The sequence below is a fragment of the Delphinapterus leucas genome, chromosome 3 (assembly GCF_059928025.1).
Source record: "Delphinapterus leucas isolate spDelLeu-1000000601 "Yukka" chromosome 3, BTC_Dleu_Yukka2, whole genome shotgun sequence".
In the NCBI taxonomy this organism is placed as follows: Eukaryota; Metazoa; Chordata; class Mammalia; order Artiodactyla; family Monodontidae; genus Delphinapterus; species Delphinapterus leucas.
In genome coordinates this window covers 66874613-66892562 of record NC_143131.1, presented here as the reverse complement: position 1 = coordinate 66892562, position 17950 = coordinate 66874613, and the positions used below count along the sequence as shown (strand labels likewise).

Below are 17950 nucleotides of genomic sequence, written 5' to 3'. Positions count from 1 at the left end.
TGAAAGGGCTTCCCGGAGCACTGATCTTGCCTTCTCTTTTGTGCAGTGTGGATGAGGAATGCTAGAGTCGAGCCTTGAGAATCCAATGTCCAATAAATCTGATACTTATCAGGGCTATAATAACCAAAATTTTAAATTAAATAAAAACTAGCCAGCTACTCAGCTTGAGAATAGCAAGGCACCAAATTAATCACTATTTTGATTAACATTTGTACAGCAATGAGTGGTTGATAACCTCAAACAATATCTCATTTAACCTTTGTAACACTTGTGAAATATAATGATTACTATGCACTCTTGAGGCACCAGAGCCCCATCTAGACTACAGTCAGTAAATGGCAAAGCTCAAACTAGAATCCCAGTCTTTGAGCTCCTAACTTGTTATTTTTTTACTTGACCTCAGCTCCCTCACCTGGGAAGTTGTTACATGTATTTCCAAAGTTCTTCACACATTTTACCCCATTTTACTCTTCCATAACTCTATAACATATGAAGTATTACTATGTTCATTTTTACAGAGGAGAAATTTATACACCGAAAAATTAAGGGATTTGGCCAAAATCCTTCAGCTAATTAATGGCCATGATCCAGGTCTCCTGAGTTCCCAAACCAATGTTCTTTGGGCATTGTGACAACAGTCATCAAACTAAGATCCCCTAACAGAGATGGGCAGTAAAATTAGGCCATGGCTGGAGCCATGAAAAACCATGATACCATCTTTCCATCAGCACACTAGACTCAGAGTGATGGTGTTGACACAGTGCCGGATGTATTTTTCAATTTCCAATGGTTCTTGTGCTTCAGAATAAGCTTATTGGCCTTAACGCTTCACTGCTGAAAGCTGCCACCCTGCCAGGCCTGGCGCATGGTTCCTATTTCACATCTTGCATCCTCCAGCCTACAGACTCAACTCCTTAAAGTACTTGAAAGCTATGGTACTAGGAAGAGGGAGCCTTGAGATTCTGCTTCTTGAAACAGGGAGCTGGGTAGATTGACACACTGATTATGACGTACAGATTTCCAGACTCTCTCTATTTAGTGTATTACATATAACAAAACAGTGGCCTTAAGTCTAAAGAATTGATGATAAAAGTTCATTATTTCTAATTGGGAAACTCCTCCAAAGACATATTTAGTATCAGTCTCTCCATGATCAGGAAAAGAAAAGTACCTTCTTGGCATCAGGCAAGGTCCAGCCTCCAAGGACCAAACAAAATGGCAACCAGTTGCTCCAAATCCCAGGTGACCCCAGCTCTGGATGGATGGAAGGTGCAGGTGCAGGTTGAAAACAGCAGCCTGCTCACTGGGGACTGGCTGAGAAGAAATCAACCACGTAGCATCTTGCTTCTCTCTCCAGCCTGACTTACTTCCCTTTCAACAGAACACCTGCATTGCCCGAAGCCAGATGGCGAGTTCTCCAAGTCAGCGTCCTGTAGTATAGTGGTCTGAGCACCAGGGACTTTGGCCTTGGGAAGGAAATGCATTTCTTTCTTCATTGGGCTTTTATCATATTTTTTTTTGTTGGATGATACCTTAGATATCATCTATATCTTAGACATTAACTCTAGCTGAAGACATCTGGGTGGGTGACAGGATAATTTGAAAAAGATTTGAGGCAGGGGCTAGAGTAGAGGGGGCAGTGAGAACTAGTTTCTATTTTAAGGCCCTCATGGGACCCAGGAACTCTCAATTTTGAAAGCCACACCCAACCCACATAAAACGAATGTTTTAGAATGCAGCCACGCTTCATGTGAAAAGTAATTTGCACATTCTGGACTCAATATATACAAATTACTATGAGGGCTCATAAACTTTTAATTCAAGATATATTCATTTTTGTTCTGCAGGTGTTTGGATTTTGTGGATAATAAGATCTTAGGGGGACTTAATCTTCCTTGTAAGCCTGTGAAAATCCCCAGGTCTTGGACACCGTGCCCACATTGCCCGATGGGTGCACAGCCCTGGTTGGGAGAAGGTAGCATGTGATAGCCCATGGTGGAAGAAGTGGGTGAGGGGCTGGAGAAGCAGAGGGCAGCTGCAAAAGAGATTAGGATGGTGGTAGCCATGAAGTCTGACAGTAGCTAACTTATGACACCCACAGAGAAAGAGCTCTGAAGTGGGCCTGAGATTCATTGGAGCCCTCAGCATGTGGCAGCTAAGCAGGGCCAAAGGACAAAGTCTTCAGTGGAAGGAAAATAAGCTCTTCAAGTAGTCTCCTCTTCTCTGTTGTGCATTCCTTCCCTTTCAAAATCTCTTCTCTTTCCTTCTTTCTGTATAGATGGAGAAAGCAGAAGGGCTAGGCCTCCTCCCACAGAGGACAGCCCCTCATACCTCAAAAGGCCTAAGGAGTTCAGGAGGAGAGTCCAAATTGAGGGGGAGACATAACTTCGCAATCTGTTACCAATCTGTGACTAGAAAATGAGTTTGCACTTCTTATGTATTCCCAAATCACCATGACATAAGGTCCCATGATCCCAGTTCCTGGAATCTAGGCCTAGACCTACTTAACAATTTCCAAGAATGCTCACCAATTTCTGCCCTAGCACGTCCTGGTCGCCCTACCACGCGCTGCCTTTTCTAACCACACCCTCAAGAGAGGCTCCCCTGCTGGACTCGGCAGTCCTTCACCGGTGCCTGCTGCCAGAAATCCCATTCTAGTCTTGGGGCGGGAACAATACTCTCCTGCGTGTTAGTCCTCTGAAATATGGACCAGGACTCCTCAGTCCACAGAGATCAGTTTGTAACTTTTAAGGTCTTTGCTGAAGGTTAGAAGATAACAGAAATGTAACAGAGAATAACTTAAAATTCTTGCTAATATTAGCTACTCCAAGAATCAATAGGCCCAAATTGAATTCGGAGGCTCTTACCGAGCCAGCTTCCTGTTTGGCTCCTGCCTTGTCTCCACACACACCAATGTTCATGCCTCAGGGTTAGGGCCCAACAAATCAATGGCCCTACAAAGAAAATAGCATCCTTTTCTCCTCAATTCAAGGCTGTCTAATTTTTGCTCCAGAAATATCCTTTCCTGTGGATGTATCTCTTTGGGAGTAGCCATTCCCTTGAGGTTGTATATCCATCCAAGTCTTTAGTCTGACACCAAAACCTATGCTAGAAATTCAAAAAGAATCTCTAAGTTGGAGAACACATTTCTCAAAGTGTGGCTTAATCAAAATGAGATCAGATCATATGTGGGACACCAGCAATTTAGCCTAGCATATATTATTACCACTTAGTCAAGCTCTTGATCTTACCTCCAGTAGGACATAAGAAGATCAAGCATGCACATCACCTTTGCCATAATCAAATTTCTACTTTTGATTTCCTGCAAGTGGTTGAATAACATACACATATGATTAAACAGTAAGTCACACATACAAACACACACACATACACCTCCCCCCAATACAAATTATAATTTTAAGCATAGGGTAGTGTAATTCCAAATATAGGGGGAAGACATATCTAATTTTCACAGGAAAAATTTTGCCAATTACTAAACAAAACATTTAATGACTGAAGCATTCAAGTATTTTCCCCAAAATCAGGAAAAAAAAAAAGTATTTGCCTTACGTTTGCCAGAGTAAAAGGGCTAACTCAAGTTGCTTTGCCCAAAGCAAAGGGTCAGGCTTTTATAATCTTTACTATAAAAGACATACATGTTTGTAAATTTTTAGATGATATTTTTCTATCTTCTAAGGGAAAAAATCTTGGTGTCACTTTTCCACTGGAAACTCTATTATTATAGAGTAGGCCACTTAATCCAGCTCTATTCAAGGCCTTAAGGGGAAATTCTCTATTTGAGCTCACTTTCTAGAAACACCTCCTTTCAGTGAGAACAGTGGCGTCCAGAGAGCTAAGAGAGAGAGTGAACCTAGAAGAGATGGACCAAGGAGAGACCTTAGTCTAGAGAGGCAAAAGGAATCCTCTCAATCTACATGTGGTCCCGCCTAGGACACCAGCATAGCAGGTCACGGAGTTATCTTGGGACAAATCTTTAACTCACTATATAGAAAATGCATTGAGAAAGTATTTGGTGTATGTGCCTCCTAGGAACATGAAGCAGTGACTGGCAATGGGATACTGGCCAAATGTCTTCTTTCTGAGACTCAGCTAACAGATGAGTAGCATTAAAATAGGCACAGGAATGTAGACATTCAACAAACAAACTCTTTACTGAGGTGGAGACGGCATCCCACTTTAAATCATTTTTGCATACACCGCAAGAACTCAGAAGCCTCACAATCACTTTGAATCTAATAGCATATACAACACTCTTACCACCAAGATCTTAGCTATACAATACTTGCGCGGCCATGGGAAGCTGTGTTTGTTTCCGTATATTGGTTGACCCAGACAATGCGGTTGACACTGGTACAGCATTTCCACTAATTAGTGAAGTCTATTTCTATTACCTAGTACATCTGATTAGTGTTCAGGGGGTAAAACCAAAGCATCAATGTCAGAAGATTTCTCCTGTCAAGTCTATATTCATGGAAATGTGTCTACAGTAACATCCTGAAGGGCACCCTATTTATAAGTTGTAAATAAGGTCTTTTGTTACAAGATGCTTTACTCTGCAGGAACAGCAGAAGGCTGATGGCTAAGGGAGACACTCTTGAAGCAGTCTCCCTAAGGTCTCACCTTGCCATCAGACTACAAGGTTAAAACTGTGAATGAAAGACTATTATGCAAAAGCCCCACCTGAGTCAGCAAAGCACTTACGTGAATTTTCCTTTCAACTCTTTAATGTGGAGGCTGTTAGTTCAGGTATTAGTTTTCTTGACATGCTTTGGAATTTTGCTTTGCAGACTCATCTTTGGTGAAAGTCTCTCTCCCTCCCTCCCTCTCTCTCTCTCTCTCTCTCTCTCTCTCTCTCTCTAGTGAAGGTTATTAGGGCCCACCTTAGTAATCTCATTTTAACTTAATTACCTACCTCTTTAAAGATATATTTTCAAACATAGTCATATTCTGAAGTACTGGGGGTTAGTACTTAAATATATGAATTTAGAGGCAGGGAGAATCCCACCTATAACAGGGGGTATGGGGAAGGATTAAATTGTTAACTTAGAATGTCTTCTCTACCAGACTTCCTGGCAAGAAATTTCACATCATTCCCTAAAATCTGAAGGGTAGAGGCCCCTGAGTGAAATACATCTCTCTACCTCACAACCCAGATGCCCTCCTGCAGCAGCCATACATGTCCTTGGAGATACACAGTCACAAAAAGACTGGTAAACTTCTCCTGAAGTCAGGAGTGAGAAAAGGGACTCTTCAGCCACAAAAGCAGGGAGTGGAGTTGAAGCTATTCTTAGTGAATCCCAACACTAACTCACCACCTGGGGACAAGCCACTGTTCAGGAGTCCTAGACACATGTATGCTCCATGAAGAGAAAGTAAAAGATCTAAAGGCCTTGGGTAGGGATGGAGGGTTGAAGGACAAATTTCACCCCAACAAGAAGGAAAATAATAGAACCAACTGGTAATTTCTCAATAGGCAGGGCAGTATTAAAATCACTATCATTGGGTGTAGGGGAAGATGGCGGAAGAGTAAGACGCGTAGTCTTCCTCCCCACAGATACACCAGAAATACATCTACACGTGGAACAACTCCTACAGAACACCAACTGAACGCTGGTAGAAGACCTCAGACCTCCCAAAAGGCAAGAAAGTCCCCACGTACACGGGTAGGGCAAAAGAGAAAAGAATAAACAGAGACAAAAGAATAGGGACGGGACCTGCACCAGTGGGAAGGAGCTGTGAAGGAAGAAAGGTTTCCACACACTAGGAAGCCCCTTCGCGGGCGGAGACTGCAGGTGGCGGAGGAGGGAAGCTTCGGATCCGCGGAGGAGCGTGTAGCCACAGCGGTGCGGAGGGCAAAGCGGAGAGATTCCCGCACAGAGGATTGGTGCTGACCGGCACTCACCAGCCCGAGAGGCTTGTCTGCTCACCTGCTGGGGCGGGCGGGGCTGGGAGCTGAGGCTCGGGCTTCATTCGGTGTGCACAGGGAGAGGACTGGGGTTGGCGGCGTGAACACAGCCTGCAGGGGGTTAGTGCGCCACGGCTAGCCGGGAGGGAGTCTGGGGAAAAGTCTGGACCTGCCGAAGAGGCAAGAGACTTTTTCTTCCCTCTTTGTTTCCTGGTGCGCGAGGAGAGGGGATTAAGAGCGATGCTTAAAGGAGCTCCAGAGATGGGCGCGAGCCGCTAAAGTGCAGAGACGGGCATGAGACGCTAAGGCTGCTGCTGCCGCCACCAAGAAGCCTGTGTGCGAGCACAGGTCACTATCCACACGTCCCTTCTGGGGAGCCTGTGCAGCCCGCCAGTGCCAGGGTCCCAGGATCCAGGGACAACTCCCCAGGGAGAACGCACGGCGCGCCTCAGGCTGGTGCAACGTCACGCCGGCCTCTGCCGCCGCAGGCCCGCCCAGCACTCCGTACCCCTCCCTCCCCCTGGCCTGAGTGAGCCAGAGCCCCCGAAGCAGCTGCTCCTTTAACCCCGTCCTGTCTGACCGAAGAACAGACGCCTCCAGCGACCTACACGCAGAGGCGGGGCCAAATCCAAAGCTGAGCCCCGGGAGCTGTGCTAACAAAGAAGAGAAAGGGAAATCTCTGCTAGCAGCCTCAGAAGCAGCGGATTAAAGCTCCACAATCAACTTGATGTACCCTGCATCTGTGGAATACATGAATAGACAATGAATCATCCCAAATTGAGGAGGTGGACTTTGAGAGCAAGATTTATGATTTTTTCCCCTTTTCCTCTTTTTGTGAGTGTGTATATGTATGCTTCTGTGTGAGATTTTGTCTGTATAGCTTTGCTTCCACCATTTGTCCTAGGGTTCTATCCATCCGATGTTTTTTTTTTCTTTAAAAAAATTTTTTTTTCTTATTATTTTTTATTTTAACAACTTTATTTTATTTTATCTTACCTTATTATATTTTATTTTATCTTCTTTCTTTCTTTCCTTCCTTCCTTCCTTCCTCCCTCCCTCCCTCCTTTCTTTCTCTTTCTTACTTCCTCCCTTCTTTCCTTCTTCCCTTTCTCCCTCCCTCTCTCCCTCCCTCTCTCTCTTTCTTTCTACTTTTTCTCCCTTTTATTCTGAGCCGTGTGGATGAAAGGCTCTTGGTGCTGCAGCCAGGAGTCAGTGCTGTGCCTCTGAGGTGGGAGAGACAACTTCAGGACACTGGTCCACAAGAGACCTCCCAGCTCCACGAAATATCAAACGGCAAAAATCTCCCAGAGACCTCCATCTCAACAACAGCACCCAGCTTCACTCAACGACCAGCAAGCTACAGTGCTGGACACCCTATGCCAACAACTTGCAAGACAGGAACACAACCCCACCCATTAGCAGAGAGGCTGCCTAAAATGATAATAAGTCCACAGACACCACAAAACACACCACAAGACATGGACCTGCCCAACAGAAAGACAAGATCCAGCCTCATCCACCAGCACACAGGCACTAGTCCCTTCCACCAGGAAGCCTAGACAATCCACTGAACCAACTTTAGACACTGGGCACAGAAAACAAAAACAACGGGAACTACAAACCTGCAGCCTGCAAAAAGGAGACCCCAAACACAGTAAGATAAGCAAAATGAAAAGACAGAAAAACACACAGCAGATGAAGGAACAAGATAAAATCCCACCAGACCTAACAAATGAAGAGGAAATAGGCAGTCTACCTGAAAAAGAATTCAGAATAATGAAAGTAAAGATGATCCAAAATCTTGGAAATAGAATAGAGAAAATGCAAGAAACATTTAACAAGGACCTAGAAGAACTAAAGATGAAACAAGCAACTATGAACAACACAATAAATGAAATTAAAAATACTCTACATGGGATCAATAGTAGAATAACTGAGGCAGAAGAATGGATAAGTGACCTGGAAAATAAAATAGTGGAAATAACTACTGCAGAGCAGAAGAAAGAAAAAAGAATGAAAAGAACTGAGGACAGTCTCAGAGACCTCTGGGACAACATGAAATGCACCAACATTTGAATTATAGGGGTTCCAGAAGAAGAAGAGAAAAAGAAAGGGACTGAGAAAATATCTGAAGAGATTATAGTTGAAAACTTCCCCGATATGGGAAAGGAAATAGTTAATCAAGTTCAGGAATCACAGAGAGTCCCATACACGATAAATCCAAGGAGAAGTACGCCAAGACACATATTAATCAAACTGTCAAAAATTAAATACAAAGAAAACATATTAAAAGCAGCAAGGGAAAAACAACAAATAACACACAAGGGAACGCCCATAAGGTTAACAGCTGATCTTTCAGCAGAAACTCTGCAAGCCAGAAGGGACTGGCAGGACATATTTAAAGTGATGAAGGAGAAAAACCTACAACCAAGATTACTCTACCCAGCAAGGATCTCATTCAGATTCAATGGAGAAATTAAAATCTTTACAGACAAGCAAAAGCTGAGAGAGTTCAGCACCACCAAACCAGCTTTACAACAAATGCTAAAGGAACTTCTCTAGGCAAGAAACACAAGAGAAGGAAAATACCTACAATAACAAACCCAAAACAATTAAGAAAATGGGAATAGGAACATACATATTGATAATTACCTTAAATGTAAATGGACTAAATGCTCCCACCAAAAGACACAGATTGGCTGAATAGACACAAAAACAAGACCCATATATATTATGCTCTCTACAAGAGACCTACTTCAGACCTAGAGACACATATAGACTGAAAGTGAGTGGATGGAATAAGATGTTCCATGCAAATGGAAACCAAAAGAAAGCTGGAGTAGCAATTCTCATATCAGACAAAATAGACTTTAAAATAAAGACTATTAGAAGAGACAAAGAAGGACACTACATAATGATCAAGGGATCGATCCAAGAAGAAGATATAACAATTGTAAATATTTGCGCACCCAACATAGGAGCACCACAATACATAAGGCAAATACTAACAGCCATAAAACTGGAAATCGACAGTAACACATTCATAGTAGGGGACTTTAACACCCCACTTTCGCCAATGGACAGATCATCCAAAATGAAAATAAATAAGGAAACACAAGCTTTAAATGATACATTAAATAAGATGGACTTAATTGGTATTTATAGGACATTCCATCCAAAAACAACAGAATACACATTTTTCTCAAGTGCTCATGGAACATTCTCCAGGATAGATCATATCTTGGGTCACAAATCAAGCCTTGGTAAATTTAGGAAAATTGAAACTGTATCAAGTATCTTTTCCGACCACAACGCTATGAGACTAGATATCAATTACAGGAAAAGATCTGTAAAAAATACAAACACATGGAAGCTAAACAATACACTACTTAATAACGAAGTGATCACTGAAGAAATCAAAGAAGAAATCAAAAAATACCTAGAAACAAATGACAATGGAGACACAACGACCCAAAATCTATGGGATGCAGCAAAAGCAGTTCTAAGAGGGAAGTTTATAGCAATACAATCCTACCTTAAGAAACAGGAAACATCTCGAATAAACAACCTTACCTTGCACCTAAAGCAATTAGAAGAACAAAAGAAGAACAAAAATAACCCCAAAGTTAGCAGAAGGAAAGAAATCATAAAGATCAGATCAGAAATAAATGAAAAAGAAATGAAAGAAACGATAGCAAAGATCAATAAAACTAAAAGCTGGTTCTTTGAGAAGATAAACAAAATTGATAAACCATTAGCCAGACTCATCAAGAAAAAAAGGGAGAAGACCCAAATCAATAGAATTAGAAATGAAAAAGGAGAAGTAACAACTGACACTGCAGAAATACAAAAGATCATGAGAGATTACTACAAGCAACTCTATGCCAATAAAATGGACAACCTGGAAGAAATGGACAAATTCTTAGAAATGCATAACCTGCCAGGACTGAATCAGGAAGAAATAGAAAATATGAACAGACCAATCACAAGCACTGAAATTGAAACTGTGCTTAAAAATCTTCCAACAAACAAAAGCCCAGGACCAGATGGCTTCACAGGCGAATTCTATCAAACATTTAGAGAAGAGCTAACACCTATCTTTCTCAAACTCTTCCAAAATATAGCAGAGGGAGGAACACTCCCAAACTCATTCTACGAGGCCACCATCACCCTGATACCAAAACTAGACAAGGATGTCACAAAGAACGAAAACTACAGGCCAATATCACTGATGAACATAGATGCAATAATCCTCAACAAAATACTAGCAAACAGAATCCAACAGCACATTAAAAGGATCAACACCATGATCAAGTGGGGTTTATTCCAGAAATGTAAGGATTCTTCAATATACGCAAATCAATCAATGTGATACACCATATTAACAAATTGAAGGAGAAAAACCATATGATCATCTCAATAGATGCAGAGAAAGCTTTTGACAAAGTTCAACACCCATTTATGATAAAAACCCTCCAGAAAGTAGGCATAGAGGGAATTTTCCTCAACATAATAAAGGCCATATATGACAAACCCACAACCAACATTGTCCTCCATGGTGAAAAACTGAAAGCATTTCCACTAAGATCAGGAAAAAGACAAGGTTGCCCACTCTCACCACTATTATTCAACATTGTTTTGGAAGTTTTAGCCATAGCAATCAGAGAAGAAACGGAAATAAAAGGAATCCAAATCAGAAAAGAAGAAGTAAAGCGGTCTCTGTTTGCAGATGACATGATACTATACATAAAGAATCCTAAAGATACTACCAGAAAACTACTGGAGCTAATCAATGAATTTGGTAAAGTAGCAGGATACAAAATTAATGCACAGAAATCTCTGGCATTCCTATACACTAATGATGAAAAATCTGAAAGTGAAATCAAGAAAACACTCCCATTTAACACTGCAACAAAAAGAATAAAATATCTAGGAATAAACCTACCTAAGGAGACAAAAGTCCTGTATGCAGGGAATTATAAGACACTGATGAAAGAAATTAAAGATGATACAAATAGATGGAGAGGTATACCATGTTCTTGGATTGGAAGAATCAACATTGTGAAAATGACTCTACTATTCAAAGCAATCTACAGATTCAATGCAATCCCTATCAAACTACCACTGGCATTTTTCACAGAACTAGAACAAAAAATTTCACAATTTGTATGGAAACACAAAAGACCCCGAATAGCCAAAGAGATCTTGAGAACGCAAAACAGAGCTGGAGGAATCAGGCTCCCTGACTTCAGACTATACTACAAAGCTACAGTAATCAAGACAGTATGGTACTGGCACAAAAACAGAAAAACAGATCAATGGAACAGGATAGAAAGCCCAGAGATAAACCCACGCACATATGGTCACCTTATCTTTGATAAAAGAGGCAGGAATGTACAGTGGAGAAAGGACAGCCTCTTCAATAAGTGGTGCTAGAAAAACTGGACAGGTACATGTAGAAGTATGGGATTAGAACACTCCCTAACACCATACACAAAAATAAGCTCAAAATGGATTAAAGACCTAAATGTAAGGCCAAAAACTACCAAACTCGTAGAGGAAAACATAGGCAGGACACTCTATGACATAAATCACAGCAAGATCCTTTTTGACCCATCTCCTAGAGAAATGGAAATAAAAACAAAAATAAACAAATGGTACCTAATGAAACTTCAAAGGTTTTGCACAGCAAAGGAAACCATAAACAAGACCAAAAGACAACCCTCAGAATGGGAGAAAATATTTGCAAATGAAGCAACTGACAAAGGATTAATCTCCAAAATTTATAAGCAGCTCATGCGGCTCAATAACAAAAAACAACAACCCAATCCAAAAATGGGCAGAAAACCTAAATAGACATTTCTCTAAAGAAGATATATAGACTGCCAACAAACACATGAAAGAATGTTCAACATCATTAATCATTAGAGAAATGCAAATCAAAACTACAATGAGATATCATCTCACACCGGTCAGAATGGCCATCATCAAAAAATCTAGAAACAATAAATGCTGGAGAGGGTCTGGATATAAGGGAACACTCTTGCACAGCTGGTGGGAGTGTTAATTGGTACAGCCTCTATGGAGAGCAGTATGGAGGTTCCTTAAAAAACTACAAATACAACTACCATAAGACCCAGCAATCCCACTACTGGGCATATACCCTGAGAAAACCATAATTCAAAAAGAGTCATGTACCAAAATGTTCATTGCAGCTCTATTCACAGTAGCCAGGAGATGGAAACAACCTAAGTGTCCATCATTGGATGAATGGATAAAGAAGATGTGGCACATATATACAATGGAATATTACTCAGCCATAAAAAGAAACGAAATTGAGTTATTTGTAGTGAGGTGGATGGACCTAGAGTCTGTCATACAGAGTGAAGTAAGTCAGAAAGAGAAAGACAAATACCGTATGCTAACCCATATATATGGAATTTAAGAAAAAAAATGTCATGAAGAACTTAGGGGTAAGACAGGAATAAAGACACAGACCTACTAGAGAATGGACTTGAGGATATGGGGAGCGGGAAGGGTAATCTGTGACAAAGCGAGATAGTGGCATGGACATATATACGCTACCAAACGTAAAATAGCTAGCTAGTGGGAAGCAGCCGCATAGCACAGGGAGATCAGCTCGGTGCTTTGTGACCACCTAGAGGGGTGGGATAGGGAGGGTGGGAGGGAGGGAGACGCAAGAGGGAAGAGATATGGGAACATATGTATATGTATAACTGATTCGCTTTGTTATAAAGCAGAAACTAACACACCATTGTAAAGCAATTATACGCAAATAAAGATGTAAAAAAAAAAAATCACTGTCATTGTTACTTGTGGATCCATCATGAGAAGTTATTGAGGATGTTTGTTTTCAATACCACATGCAAGGTATATCATGTCTGGAACTTATTTTACCCTACTTACAGTCTCACAGTTTAGCCTGTTACTGTTTCGTGGATGCTAGCAGAAGACAAAAGATCCCTGGGTCAGAGACAAAAGGCTTTATTACTCATATCGCAGCAAGCAGCATGATTTGTGTTCATTGTGTTCTTGACCCCAAAGTCCTGCAGTGATGATGTGGAGGGCTTGGGTGGTGTTATAGAAGGGAACACTGCTGAATTTTGTCTCCCGCCTAGTGAATATGTTGAAATCCTAATCCCCCAGCATTTCAGTGTGACTGTATTTAGAGATAAGGTGCTCAAAGAGATAATTAAGTTCAAATGAGGTCATTTGGGCTGACCCCAAACCAATATGACTGTTGTGCTTATAAAAAGAGGAAATTTGAACACAGATAGGTGCAGAGGGAAGACCATGTGAAGATATATAGAGAAGGTGGCCATCTACAAGTCAAGAAGAGAGACTTCAGAAGAGACCAACCCTGCCAATACCTTGATCTTAAACTTCTAGACTCTAGGACTATAAGAAAATATTTCTGCTGTTTAAGCCACCCAGTCTGTGGTCCTTTGTTATGGCAGCCCTAGAAAATGAATATAAACACTAAACCTGGGGAATCCAGTACTTTTATAGCAATCCTGCTCTTTGTCCCAGAATGTGACATTACCTCATCTCTTAAGGTTGTTCTCTGCAAGCACAGCTGTGAGCAATGGCTCAGGAAGAGAGTACTCAGGGCCTTGCACTAGACAGGTAAGGAGGTCGAGGCCCATAGAGGGCTACTTTTCCCAAGAAGATGGTCAGCATGCATCTTGTAACATCTCATCTGAGAAATCTCAAAGACTGCATTATTGAGGTGGAAAATTCAATTATACAAATATCCCCATCAGCCAGTGGAACCCAACTATAATATTTAGAGTTCTCAATTATAAAGGACTGGCACAGGTGAGTAATAGCATGTCTTCAACAATGTTAAAAGTCTTGGTCCAAGGGGAAGCAGCAGTTCAGAAACACTGGTGACAATGCCACAGTAAGGATTGTGCCTATGTCTACCAGACTGTCAGAAAAATAACAAGGCTATGTGCATAGCCCTTCATTTTATTTGCTTCAATACATAATGATATTGCCCTTGAAAAAAGTGCAGTGTGCACGGTGTGGTGGCTTTGTAATGTGTCAACTTGGCTAGGCTAAACTACACTTCCCAGAATTCCCTTCCCTGTATGCAGGGCAGGCTTGATGGATTTGCAAAAAAGTGCAACTGCACAGGGATCTGTTCTCAAAAGTGGCCCCACACTGGAGTTCAATGCTCTCTGTTAAATTTCTTACCAATTTTATCTTTGAATTTGTGTTTTAAAAGTGAAGCCCAGTGGGTTGCTGGAGCATGTCCTGGAGGCTTGGAGCCTTGGGTCACACGACATCCTACCTCTTACCACCTCCCTAGGATTCTCCTTCCCCCTCATATTGGCTGCTGCCACCCTCCACCCCTGGTCGGGTACTGGGCATGTGGTAGGGAGCGTTGGCGATGTGGTCTCTGGATGCTGAGTCATGGTACAGGGCCTAAGGCACCTGTGAGGTGTGCATTCACCCCATGAGCGTCCCATGAGATAGCAGAAGAAAGGTAAAAGCAGTTCTCTTGTATTCAGAACAAGAGGCTCCACATTTTCATTTCACACTAGCCCTGCAAATGATATTGCCAGCCCTGCCTATACGTTGCACATCAGGATGTACTATGGAGACATATTTGTACAAGACGCAGAGTGTGGAAGTGAAGCAGCAGCCATATTGTTTTTCACCTTAGAAAGGTAGAGGCAGCTGTTTTAGCAGCTCAGGCACATTATCATTGATCTGCTGACTCAACACAGTGGCTCAGGGCAGCAGCTGATCCTGCAGCTTCCCTAGATTCCCCTAGATCTTCTTTCAGCTTTCCCAGTTTCTAGGCCAGCTATGTATTTAACTCCATGACAAGGGACAACAGCTTCTCCCTCATGGCATACACATAATAGCCAGAGATGACAAGAGCTGACATGAGTTCCAGTATGTGCTTATGGCTTCCAGTTTGTCCTTGCTCTCCTTCACTTTACATCCATCTTCCCTTCTAAACTGCCTATCCTGTGGACTTTGGGCTCCAGCATCAGACACCAAGACTACTGCTTAACCAGCTTCCATAATTGTGTAAAGTTAAATGGCTATAACAACAAATATCAATATTATATCTCCTAGTGCTTCTGCCTCTCTAACTGAACTATGACTAATAAGTATGGCTAATTTTTTTTACACCTTAGAATAGGTTGAGGAAATAGGATTACACATGCAAAAATAAAAATAAATAATGTGATGTAGTGAAATAATATCTTTCATTTACACAATCCTTTTTGCAATCGACCTACCTTGTCTTATTTGGTCATCACCACAAGCGCCACGAGGCAGGTTAGGACAGCTATTACAATTTCTATTTCACAGATGGAAGTGAGATGTCAGGGGTTAAATATCTTGGCCAATGTCACATGGATAGAAAGTAGGAGAGTTGGAACCGGTCCTCTAGTCCCTTTCCCAGTTCATTCCCATTGACCCAGAGGGTCTCTCACAATTATGAAATATTAAGATCAACTATGAAGCTCAAATCTTCAGTGGAATGAAATCCATTTCAACCAGAAGGCATGGTCTCTGGTCTCAGTTAGGTAATTGTATTTTTGCTCCACGAACATTAAATAAGCAGACTATGAATCATTCAGTTCACACCTTTACATCGATCTCCACTGCCCACACCCTCACCATGGAGCACAAAGCACTAGAAACTCTCACTCAGCACTGAACAGTCCAGCTTCCAGTCTCAGAAAATAAAAAGCCACCTCGAATAACTCCAAGTGTTTCTAAAACTCGGTTTCACACTGGTACTTTTTAACACTCGTAGACATACGTGTTGTAGGTAACAGAGATGTAAGCAGCTCTCATCATCATAACTCAGGTATAGGTTACACTGGAGCAAGGTTTGGCAGTTGTTTCATGATTGTGGAAAAAAACAGCTTCTTTTCAAACAAATAATCAAAATTCCACAACAGACTACAAAAGTGAGACTTCACTTTTCTATTTTTACTAACCACAGAAATGAGAAATAAGTCGTTCTATTAAAGCCTTTGAGTTATAACCATATAAAGTAATGAATACACCAGCACTGCGCAAAATCCAGAGAAAATGCAAATTTTTACCATTTGTCAACAATTGCAAAATCAGCCCAAATAAGGTTTTAGGTAATTATAGTCCTCCCTCATAGGAGAAAGCAATGGTTGAAATTACAGAGGAAAGGACCTTTAATGAATTTCTGTTCTTCTGGAAGGGAGTTATAAACCCATAAATCATGACTCATAAATCTCCATAACCACCAGCAAGCAATTCTTATGAAAAAGCAGCCCCACTGCACCCCACCACCCATGCTACACCCATCCATAGCTAATGTTCCCAAGATCCATGGGCATAGAAGTCAAGTGGGCCAGAGCTTTAGGAGGTGTTGAAAATGCCTGGTCTACTCTCCAAACTACTCAGTTCATGTTCATATACTAGCCTCCTTAGAAGATGAGGATGGCTTCATTCCTTGGATGTCAAGCAGAGGAATCACAAGCATGCTCCAAGGGGTCCTCATTTACTCATTAGAACAAGCACTTATCAAGAGTTTACTCCATGCCAGACATTGTACTTGGCCTGCGACACAGTGGTAAAAAAGGCAAATGTGTCTTCCCTCATGGGGTTTCTAATCTAACATAAGATATACATGTTAATCACCAATCATACAGATAAATGTGCCATTGCCAGCTGAGGCAGATGCTGTGAAGGATAGGTTTATGCTACCGGGAATAGGTCTTAGAGAAGCCTAACCTCATTCAGGGGCTCAGACAAGGCCTCCTAAGGAAGTGACACTGTGTAGGCAAAGGGGTGAGAATGTGCTGAGTATCTCTAGAGGAGGGAACACAAGTCTGAATGTGGGCCCCAAGTGGGAGCCCTGACCCAGGCCAGCTAGGAATAAACAGTAGGTTCTGGACTGAGATTAGGCCTGGGCATAGCAGGAAGGGAATCTGAGGGAGAAATGGGAGAGGTAGGTAATAAAATATGAGGCCTGAGAGGGTAACTTCCATCTACAGCAGTGCTGTGCCTCGGGCTGCCCTTCACCCAGAAGTAAATAATGGGGTGGTGGGGGGAGAAACGAGGGCGGGAGGAGGTGAGTGGAGAAACTGTCCTCTTTAGGCAACAGCAGGCTCCAAGGGCCCTGAACAATATTGCAAACAGCACTGGTTTATCCTGCTGCCCGCTCTAAGTGCCCCCCTCCCAGTGCTGTCTGTATCCTTCCCACTACCTCTTGCACTCTCCAGCACCCTCCTGCCGCTCAGGCCCACCTTCTTGCCTCATCACCAGCATTCAAACACCAGTTCACCTCCAGCTTCAGCTTCGCATCAGGAGGAGGAATGTGATTATCTGATTTAAGTAATAAACTCTAAGGTGTCATAGCTAACAGGAATGTTTCCCTTAATGCTTACCAACCCTAATGAATTTCCTGAAGGAGGGATAAATTTCTGAGCAGAGGAAACTTCCATGTATGTTTGAGGACCTGGGAGCACCAAGTTTTTACTGACCTTAGGGGATCTCACCTTCTAAGATGGACTGCATTCTGCCTGTGGAGTGTGTATCTCTCTCAATAAACCTGCTTTCACTTTACTATGGCTCGCTCTTCAATTCTTTCCCGCGCAAAGCCAAGGGCCCTCACTTGGAGGCCCGCCCCAGGAACTCGCCAGAGACCTGGGACGTGACCATCCTCTCTCACCCCAGGGCAGAGCCCTCTTGCCTGCCCCCTTGTATCCTTCACAAGCATCCTATATTAATAAATCTACTTCTTACCTATCCAAAAAAAAAAGTTTTCACTGACCTTCAGGAAGATGACCTCTCCCAATTCCACATTAATAAACTGGAGACTTCAGGAAACAAAGGGCAGGAGGGAGAGTCAGAGGTTCCAAAATTCAGTCCTCAGAAGTGGTCCTGGTCTCATCCTGCAGTGATGGAGTCCAGAAGGAGAGCAGTCGAAAGGCCTGTGGGTCTTTATGAAGGGTCAGATGCTCTCTCCTGAAGGCAAGCAACTCAGAAGTA

The 17950-nt window shown here is 42.2% G+C and overlaps 1 protein-coding gene across 1 annotated transcript in view; it reads right to left on the bottom strand.

Annotated features, from left to right (window-relative positions):
- Positions 1-17950, bottom strand: part of LOC111184682 (uncharacterized) — a 334205-nt gene that overhangs the window by 163712 nt on the left and 152543 nt on the right. The window contains 1 exon segment of the mRNA XM_089909095.1: positions 1-17950. This exon segment is cut by the window's left edge and continues 163712 nt beyond it. The gene's annotated coding sequence lies outside the window, so the exon portion shown is untranslated.